Source organism: Rhinopithecus bieti, unplaced genomic scaffold (assembly GCF_001698545.2).
Source record: "Rhinopithecus bieti isolate Rb0 unplaced genomic scaffold, ASM169854v2 scaffold_7673, whole genome shotgun sequence".
Taxonomy (NCBI): Eukaryota; Metazoa; Chordata; class Mammalia; order Primates; family Cercopithecidae; genus Rhinopithecus; species Rhinopithecus bieti.
Genome location: NW_016806375.1, coordinates 1,493,857 through 1,503,550, shown reverse-complemented (window position 1 = coordinate 1,503,550; position 9,694 = coordinate 1,493,857).

Sequence of the window (9,694 nt, the reverse complement as noted above, 5' to 3'; positions counted from 1 at the left end):
CACTGGTCAAAATAACTATATAGGTAAATATAGAAGACAGTATAGATAGGGGTTTTTTTTGTAACTCATTTTTTCTCCTAGCTGATTTAAAAGGAAACTGCATAATTAAATAATTATAAATCTATTGATGGGCACACAATGTGCAAGGATGTAATTTATATGTCAATAACTAACAACAAAGAGGGGGAGGAAAGGGACAGAGCTATATAAGAGCAAAGTTGCCGTATACTATAACCTGAATCAGAAATTTTTTAATTAAGATGTTAATTTTAACCCCCAGGGCAACAACTAAGAAAATAACTCAAAATACATAGTTTTAAAAGAGAAGGGAATCAAAATGGCACATTAGAAAATAACACAAAAGAAAGTAGTAATGGAGGAATTGAACAAAAAAGATATGACATAAAAAAACAAATAGCAAAATGGCAGAAGTAAGTCCTTCCTTATTGGCAATTACATTAAATGCAAATGGATTCAACTCTCCTTATAAAAAGGCATGGATTGACAGAATGGCCCAACTATAAGCTGTCTACAAGAGACACACTTTAGATATAAAGACACAAATAAATTGAAGATTTTAAAGTGGAAAAAGATATTCCACACAAACAGCAACCAACAAAGAGCTGCAGTGGTTATAATGGCAGGCAAAACAGACTTTAAGACAAAAATTCTTGCTAGAGATAAAGAAGGACATTTTATAATGATAAAGGGTCAAGAAGAAGATAGAAGATGTAACAACTAAAAATATATGTGTACCTAATAACAGAGCCCCAAAACTCATGAAGTAAAAACTGACAGAATTGAAAGAAGAAATAATTATTTGACAAGAATAGCTGCAGACTACAGTACCCCACTTTTAATAATGAATAGAACAAGTAGACATAAGATCAATAAGGAAATATTAAAACTTAAACAATACTGTAAACCAACTAGAACTAACATCTATAGAACACTCCACCCATCAACAGCAGAATACCATAACAACACAAAAAGGAGAAAAGGAACAGAGCAACAACAGAATTCAAGTGCACATCAGACATTCTCCAGGATAGATTATATGTCAGGTAATAAAACAAGACTCAATCAATTGTAAAAGACTGAAGTAACATAAAATAGGTTCTTCAGCTACAATAGAATGTAATTAGAAATCAGTAATGGAAAATTTGGGGAAATTCAAAAATATATGGAAATTAAACAAACACTCTTAATGACCAATGGGTCAAAAAAGAATTCCCAGAAAAATTAGAAAATTATTGGAGACAAACAAAATAAAACATGTATATCAAAATTCATGGGGTGTAGAAAAGCAGTGCTCAGAGGGAAATTTATGACTATAAATGCCTACACTTAAAAAGAATAAAAATTTAAGTTAATAATCCAACCTTCCACCTTAAGAAACTAGAAAAAGGGCCGGGCTCGGTGGCTCAAGCCTGTAATCCTAGCACTTTGGGAGGCCGAGACGGGCGGATCACGAGGTCAGGAGATCGAGACCATCCTGGCTAACACGGTGAAACCCCGTCTCTACTAAAAACTACAAAAAAAAACTAGCCGGGCGAGGTGGCGGCACCTGTAGTCCCAGCTACTCAGGAGGCTGAGGCAGGAGAATGGTGTAAACCCGGGAGGCGGAGCTTGCAGTGAGCTGAGATCCGGCCACTGCACTCCAGCCCGGGCGACAGAGCAAGACTCCGTCTCAAAAAAAAAAAAAGAAACTAGAAAAAGAAGAGCAAATGTAACCCAAAGCAAACAAGGCAATAATAAAGATTAGAGCAGAAATCAATTAAAGAGATTAGACAAATAGAAAAAAATCAACGAAACCAAGAGTTGGTTCCTTGTAAAGAAAAGTGTTGTCTACAAAAATGGGCAAACTTTCAGCTAGACTGACCAAGAAAAACTAAGTTGTATTTCTACACACTGACAATAAACAAAAATTAAATTAAGAAAATCCATTTGTGGCTGGGTACGGTAGCTCACGCCTGTAATCCCAGCATGTTAGGAGGTTAAGGCAGGTAGATCACTTGAGCCCAGTTCAAAACGAGCATGGACAACATCGTGAGACCCTGTCTCTACAAAAAAAATTAAAACTTAGCCAGGTATGATGGTGCACATCTGTAGTCTCAGCTACTAGGGAGGATGAAGTGGGAGGATACCTTGAGCCCAGGAGTTTGAGGCTGCAGTGTGTCAAGATCACACCACTGCACTCCAGCCTGGGTGACAAAGTGAAACCCTGTCTCAAAAAAACAAAACAAAACAAAAAGGAAAATTCATTTATAACAGCAATTGGGGAGAATAAAATACTTAGAAATAAATTTAGCCAAATAAGTGCAAGACTGACAACTATAAAACATTGTTGAAGGATATTAAAGAAGACCTAAGAAAGTGACATTCCCTGCTCATGAATCAGAAAACAATATTAAGATCACAATACTTACCAAGCTAATCTACAGATTCAATGCAATCTCCATCAAAATTTTCAATGCTAGCTGGGCGCAGGGGCTCACACCTGTAATCCCAGCACTTTGGGAGGCCGAGATGGGTGGCTCACCTGAGGTCAGGAGTTCAAGACCAGCCTGGGCAACATGGTGAAACCCCATCTCTACTAAAAATACAAAAATCAGCTGGGTGCAGCAGCGCATGCCTGTAATCCCAGCTACTAGGGAGGTTGAGGCAGGAGAATCACTTGAACCTGGAAGGTGGAGGTTGCGGTGAACCAAGATCATGCCACTGCACTCCAGTCTGGGCAACAGAGTGAGACTCCATCTCAAAAAAGAAAAAAAAAAAATGGCACTAGGACAATTGTATATCCACATACGAAAGAACGGATTTGTACCTTTACCTCACACTGCATACAAAAATTACCTTAAAATGGATAAAAGACTTAAATGTAAGAGTGAAAACTAAAAAATTTATAGAATAAAGAATAAATGTTAATCTTTGTGACCTTAAATTAGACAATAGTTTCCTAAATATATATTTAAAACACAATCAACTAAAGAATAAATAAATTGGACTTCATTGATTTAAAATTAAATTTTAAAATTAATTATTAAATTTTAAATTAAATTTTTTGTTTTGTTTTGTTTTTGAGACAGAGTCTCACTCTGTCACCCAGGCTGGAGTGCAGTGGCGTGGTCTCGGCTCACTGCAGCCTCCACCTCCTGGGTTCAAGCAATTCCCCCACCTGGGAGTTTAGGTGCTGGGCAGGCTGGGACTACAGGCGCGCACCACCACGACCAGTTAGTTTTTGTATTTTTAGTACAGAGGGGGTTTCACCGTTAGCCAGGATGGTCTTGATCCCCTGACCTCATGATCTGCCCACCTCAGCCTCCCAAAGTGGTGGGATTACAGGCATGAGCCACTGCACCTAGCCTTAAAATTAATTATGAAATTTTTAATTGTTTTAAAATTAATTATTAAATTTTAAATTAAATTTTAAAATTAAAATCAAATTAAAAACTACTTTACCTCAATGTACACTATTAAGAAAGTGAAAAGAGGCCAGGTGCAGTGGCTCACACCTATAATCCCAGCACTTTGGGAGTCTGAGGTGGGCAGATCACTTCAAGTCAGGAGTTTGAGAGCATCCTGACCAACATGGTGAAACCCTGTCTCTACTAAAAATACAAAAATTAGTCAGGAGTGGTGGTGGACACCTGTAATCCCAGCTACTTGGGAGGCTGAGGCAGGAGAATCACTTGAACCCAAAAGGCGGAGGTTGCAGTGAGCCAAGATCATGCCATTGCACTCCAGTCTGGGTGACAGAGTGAGGCTCTGCCTTGAAAAAAAAAAAGAAAAAGAAAAAAGAAAGAAAAGAAAAGAAACAGAAAACAGAAAAAACTCACAGAATGAGAAAATATTTTCCAATCATACTTGACAAGGGTCTGGTATCCAAAATACATAAAGGGATCTCTGGCAATACAACAATCAAAAGATGAATAACCCAGGCAAAGATTTGAACACATATCTACAGCCAACTGATCTTTGACAAAGTCAACAAAAATATACACTGCAGAACGGACACCCTTTTCAATAAATGGTGATGAGAAAATTGGATTGCCATACGCGGAAGAATGAAACTGGACCCTTATCTCTCACCATGTAAAAATCAATTCAAAATGGATTAAAGACTTGAATGCAGCACATGAAACTATAAAATACTAGAAGAAAACTAGGGGAAACTCTTCTAGACATTGATCTAGGCAAAGAATTCATGACTAAGACCTCAAAAGCACAGGCAACAAAAACAAAAATAGACAAATGGGACTTTAAACAGTTCTGCATAGCAGGCCGGGCGCGGTGGCTCAAGCCTGTAATCTCAGCACTTTGGGAGGCCAAGGCGGGTGGGTTACGAGGTCAGGAATTCAAGACCACCCTGGCCAAGATGGTGAAACCCTGTCTCTACTAAAAATACAAAAATTAGCCAGGCATGTTGGCAGGCACCTGTAATCCCAGCTACTCGGGAGGCTGAGGAAGGAGAATCGCTTAAACCCGAGGGGCAGAGGTCGCGCCACTGCACTCCAGGCTGGGCAACAGAGCAAGACTCCATCTCAAAAAAAAAAAAAAAAAAAAAAGTTCTGCATAGTAAAAGAGTGAACAGACAACCTGCAGAATGGGAGAAAATATTTGCAAACTGTACACCCAACAGGGGACTAATATCCAGAATTTTCAAGGAACTCAAACTACTCAACAACCAAACAGATAATCTCATCAAAAAGTGGGCTAAGGATATGAATAGTCATTTTTCAAAAAAAAAAAGCAAATGGCCAACAAGCATATGAAAAAAGTTCAATATCACCAATCATCACGGAAATGCAAATTAAAACCACAATGAAATATCATCTTACACCAATCAGCATGACTATTATTGAAAAGACAAAAAAAAACAGATGTTGGCTAGGATGTGGAGAAAAGGAAACTCTCATACACTGCTGGTGGGAATGTTAATTAGTATAACCTTTATGGAAAACAGTATCTACCCAAAGGAAAAGGAATCACTATATCAAAAAGATACCTACACTGGTATGTTTATTGCAGCACCACTCACAATAGCAAAGATATGGAATCAACCTAAATGTCCATCAACAGATAATTAGATAAAGAAAATGTGGTATGTAAATATATATTGTGTGTGTGTTTGTATATACACATATATACATGTATGTGTGTATACATATGTGTGTATATACACACATACACTAGTATTCCATTGTGTGTGTATATCCATGTGTGTGTGTATATATATATGCACACAGGCACCCACACACACAATGGAATATTATTCAGCCATAAAAAGGAATGAAATAATGTATTTTGCAGCAACATGGATGGAGCTAGAGGCCATTAACTCAAAATAAACAAGTCAGACACAGAGAGACAAATGTTGCATGTTCTCACTTATAAGTGGGAGCTAAATAATGTATACACATGGAAATAGAGTATGAAGTAATAGTCGATGAAAACTCAGGTCTCCATTGGGTGGGAGTTGGGAGGGGGTGAAGGCTGAGAAATTACCTAATGGGCAAAATGTATATTACTCCAGTGATGGATACACTAAAAGCCCTGACTTTACCATTGTGTAATCTAGGTTTGTAACAAAATGACACTGTACTCCATAAATTTAGACAAATGAATTAAAAAAGAAGGGGTGATGGTTGCACAACTTTGTAAATAGACTAAAAACCACTGAATTGTACACTTTAAAATGGTGAACTTTATGGCATGTGAATTTTATTTTTGTGGGGGCGGAGACAGAATCTCGCTCTGTTGCCCAGGCTGGAGTACAGTGACACAGTCTTGGCTCACTGCAACCTCCGCCTCCTGGGTTCAAGCGATTCTCATGCCTCAGCCTCCTGGGTAACTGGCACTACAGGCATGTGCCACCACACCTAGCTAATTTGTGTACTTTAAGTAGAGACAAGGTTTCACCATTTTGGCCAGGCTGGTCTGACGTCAAGTGATCTGCCTGCCTCAGCCTCCCAAAGTGCTAGGATTACAGGCGTGAGCCCGGCCTGTATCTTTTAATATATACATTTTAAAAGTTTAAGTTCCTTTATTGTCAACACACAAGAATGTTTTATTATATGTCGATGTTAAAGCTCTGTCCTATATTTGCATTTTTTAAGTTTATTTGGACAAATTTTATGTGGCCAAATGTATCAATATTTTCTTTTGTAACTTTGTTTTGTTTAAAAAATATTTTCCACTAATGAATAAGATCAACTTTCATCTATATTTACTTCCAAAATGTTTAATCATTTCCTGAAAAAGATTAAACTGTTTTATTAGGAAAAAAAAAAAGACAGAAAAAAAAGGGCGGGAGAGAGTATTCCAGGTGCAGGGTCCAGCATGTGCAAAGACCCCATGGAGGGAGTATGACAGGCAAGAAAGGCAGGCAGGCTGGAGCAGAGAGTGGGAAGGAAAGAGGAGAACAGGGAGAGGGTAGGCAAAAGCCAGCACCATAGGCCCTTGTGGGCCACGTTAAGGAGACTTGATCTTTATTCTAAGAGTAACAGAAACCATTAAAGGGTTTAAAAGTGGGCACAGTGTGAGATTATCAGATATGCCCTTGACTGATGTCTGGAGCCAGGAATTGACTTATTCCACTGCTTTGCACATAATGCGCACCCAGGGCAAACAGACTGAGAAACAAGCCAAGGGAAGTAGCCCTCTGGTGCCTCCTCAAATACACTGACCACTTAGGGGCAAGGTCCCTTCCTTGAGCTGGTGGAAGAATGGGAGGAGGTATTACATTTCTCACCCATTTTAGCTCCTTCTCCTTCCAAGCCTGCAAGCGAGAGTAGAATCCAAGGTATCTACGATGCTGAGCTAGACACAGAGTGTGAGCTTTGTTGTTTTGGTGGCGGTGGTGGTTGGCAGCGGCGGCGGTGGTAGTAGTGGTGGTTGGCAGCGGTGTTGGCAGCGGCGGCGGTGGTGGTGGTGGTGGTTGGCGGTGGTTGGCGGTGGTGGTGGCGGCGGTGGTTGGCGGCGGTGGTGGTGGTGGTAGTGGTAGTGGTGGTTGGCGGTGGCATACTTATTGGGAAACGATCAGAGAAGCTGGCAATTTGCTCAAAGTTTTGGGTTCTACTTTTCTCTGTTTGGTTGGAACTGGGGCTTAGGGGATCCTGGAACTTAGCAGAGGCTCAATAAGTACTTGACGAGTGGACAAATGGATGAGCACTATAGTTTCAGACACATGCCAGGCCTTTCTTCCCTCCACTCACAGCCCACAGCCCTTCTGATAGGCCAGGCTCCTGCACTTGATATATTCTATACCCCATTAAGAGCGTTCCTTCCCCCTGCCTAGGCTTCAGATTCTCCACATGAGAACAGGGAGAAGGAGGCAAGTTAGATAATGGTCAGCCTGGACTCTTATGAGTTCTATGAATCTTGCATCTTGTATTTTGCAATGATCTGGTTTTGTTAAGAATTTACTTTCCAAGCTCAGTTGGGGGGCAGGGGTGGGACTCCCTCCCAGTTCTATTATTGGTGTCTCCCAACCCAGGGCTTCTTGGTTTTTGCTGCAAGTGGGTCCAACACTCAACATCCAAGGCTTTCTTGCTGCAGCTGCACACGGCTCTGCCAATCTCTGGCCTCGGGCAGCTGGCTCCACTTTTGCTATCCTCAATGCCTGGTCTGCCCAGCTTAGGGACACCTGGGGTCCATGGTGGTGCTGCATGGCAGCCTGTAGTTCTTCCCTTCGAGTGTGACTTCACTCGGGCCTGGCAGAGTGACAGCCCTGGGTGTGCTCACACTCACACACACCATGGGAACAACAACAACAAAATACATGGTGAACCTCAGAAAGGCAGTTTCTTAGCAACTTTACAGCCTTTGTTCATGAGCTCCTTGGAATCCCAAGTATCGTCTGATCTCCTGCCAGCTTCCACCCTCGGGTAAGAGGAAGAGCATGGCAGGCCTGCCTTTATGAGAGCCCAGAGCTAAGCCCCCACACCACGCCACTGGCCTATCAGTCAGCCTGGGAAGCAGAGGCCCAAATTCTGGGTTTCTCTGGGATCTGGGAAAAAAATCCCTGCTATGATTTCTTCACAGCTGCAGCCACAGAATCCCAGGGCTTGGTCATTTAATCAACAAACATGGATTGAAATAGGTACTGTGGGCCCATGGTGTTTCGCATTTTTGTACCCACAGAGATTGGTCCCAGCTCTGTCCTAGGCCCTGGAAATACCAGGTGCATAAGGGATGATCTATAACTTCTATGGCCTAGTGATGAAAACAGATGAGTCCCCACACAAATAAAAAGAGAATAACTTGATGACCACTGCCCTACAGGTAACTTTACTCCAGGCCTTTATAATAAGCTCAAACTCCCTAGCCTGGTCCAAAAGGCCTGTTGGGGCTGACCCCTGCCTACTTCTCCATCACCTCCTGGCAGGGCCCCAGTGCCTCACACACACAGTCCAAGGCTTTCTCACCTTCGGACCCTGTTCTCTCGGCATGGAACACTCTTCCCCGCTGCTCTGCAGCTTCATCCTTTAGGTTTCAGCTTTATTGTCACCTCCCTCAAGAGGCTTCCTTGACCACCCTATTAAGAATAGACATCCCCCCATCATCATTCTTAATCATTCTCAGCACCTCTGTAGCCCCGTGGCATGTATCCTGACTTACAGTCGATTTTCATGATTCATGGTAGTTACGTTCTGTAAGTCACCATGAACACAGTTAGTGAATACCGAACTATTGTCCCTAGGGGACGTACAGGGCTACATTCCTGCAAGTCTCTGCTCACAACATTTTAATCAAGTAATCATGACATAATCTTGTTTTATATGCATTTCTGTTTAGAGACACCTTAGTTAATATTTATCATTGATTCATTACATTGAACCCATGGCCAATAGCACTATGACTCATGCCTCAACAAAGCTTCTCCAACACATATATTTTCCCTGTAAGGCACATCCCAGTCTTCTTGTGCTCAGGAACACTAGACAGCACTTCAGCCCTATGCTTGGGCACCATGTAAACCGAAATCACCAACAGAAAGTATAAAATATGAAAATGTGGCACTCAATAAACCCCCAAAGGACACTTGTTTACAGTATGAGAGCTGAAACAAGAAGGCAGATGTCCTCTGGTTTGACCTTAGCTGTGAACGTGTATGCCTACCGGCTAGTATAACAAAATAACTTAACGTAGTTGGCAACAGAAATTTATTTCTCACAGTCCTGGAAGCTGGGAAGTCTAAGATCAAGGTGCCAGCAGAGTCAGTATCTGTTAAGAGCCCACTTCCTGGTTCACAGACTGCCATTTTTTCACTATGTCCTCATACGGCGGAAAAGAAGAGGGAGCTCTGCAGTGTCTTTTTATACGGGTACTAACCCCATTCATTAGAGCTCCATCCTCATGAATTAATCACTTACCAAAGGCCCTATCTCCTAATTGGGGATTTGGATGTCAACAAACGAATTCAGGAAGGGACACAAACATTCAGTCTGTGACAGTGCATGTTGAACAACTCGAATTTTCTTCACCACTCTGTGCATATGCACATCCTTAAGTAATCTCAAAAGTGCCATATGGCAGGGTGTGGTGCCTAATGCCTGTAACCCTGGTATTTTGGGAGGCTGAAGCAGGAGGATCATTTAAGGCCAGGAGTTTAAGACCAGCACGAGCAACATAGCAAGACCCCATCTCTACAAAAAACAAACAAAAAAAAGCCAGATGTGGTGGTACACGC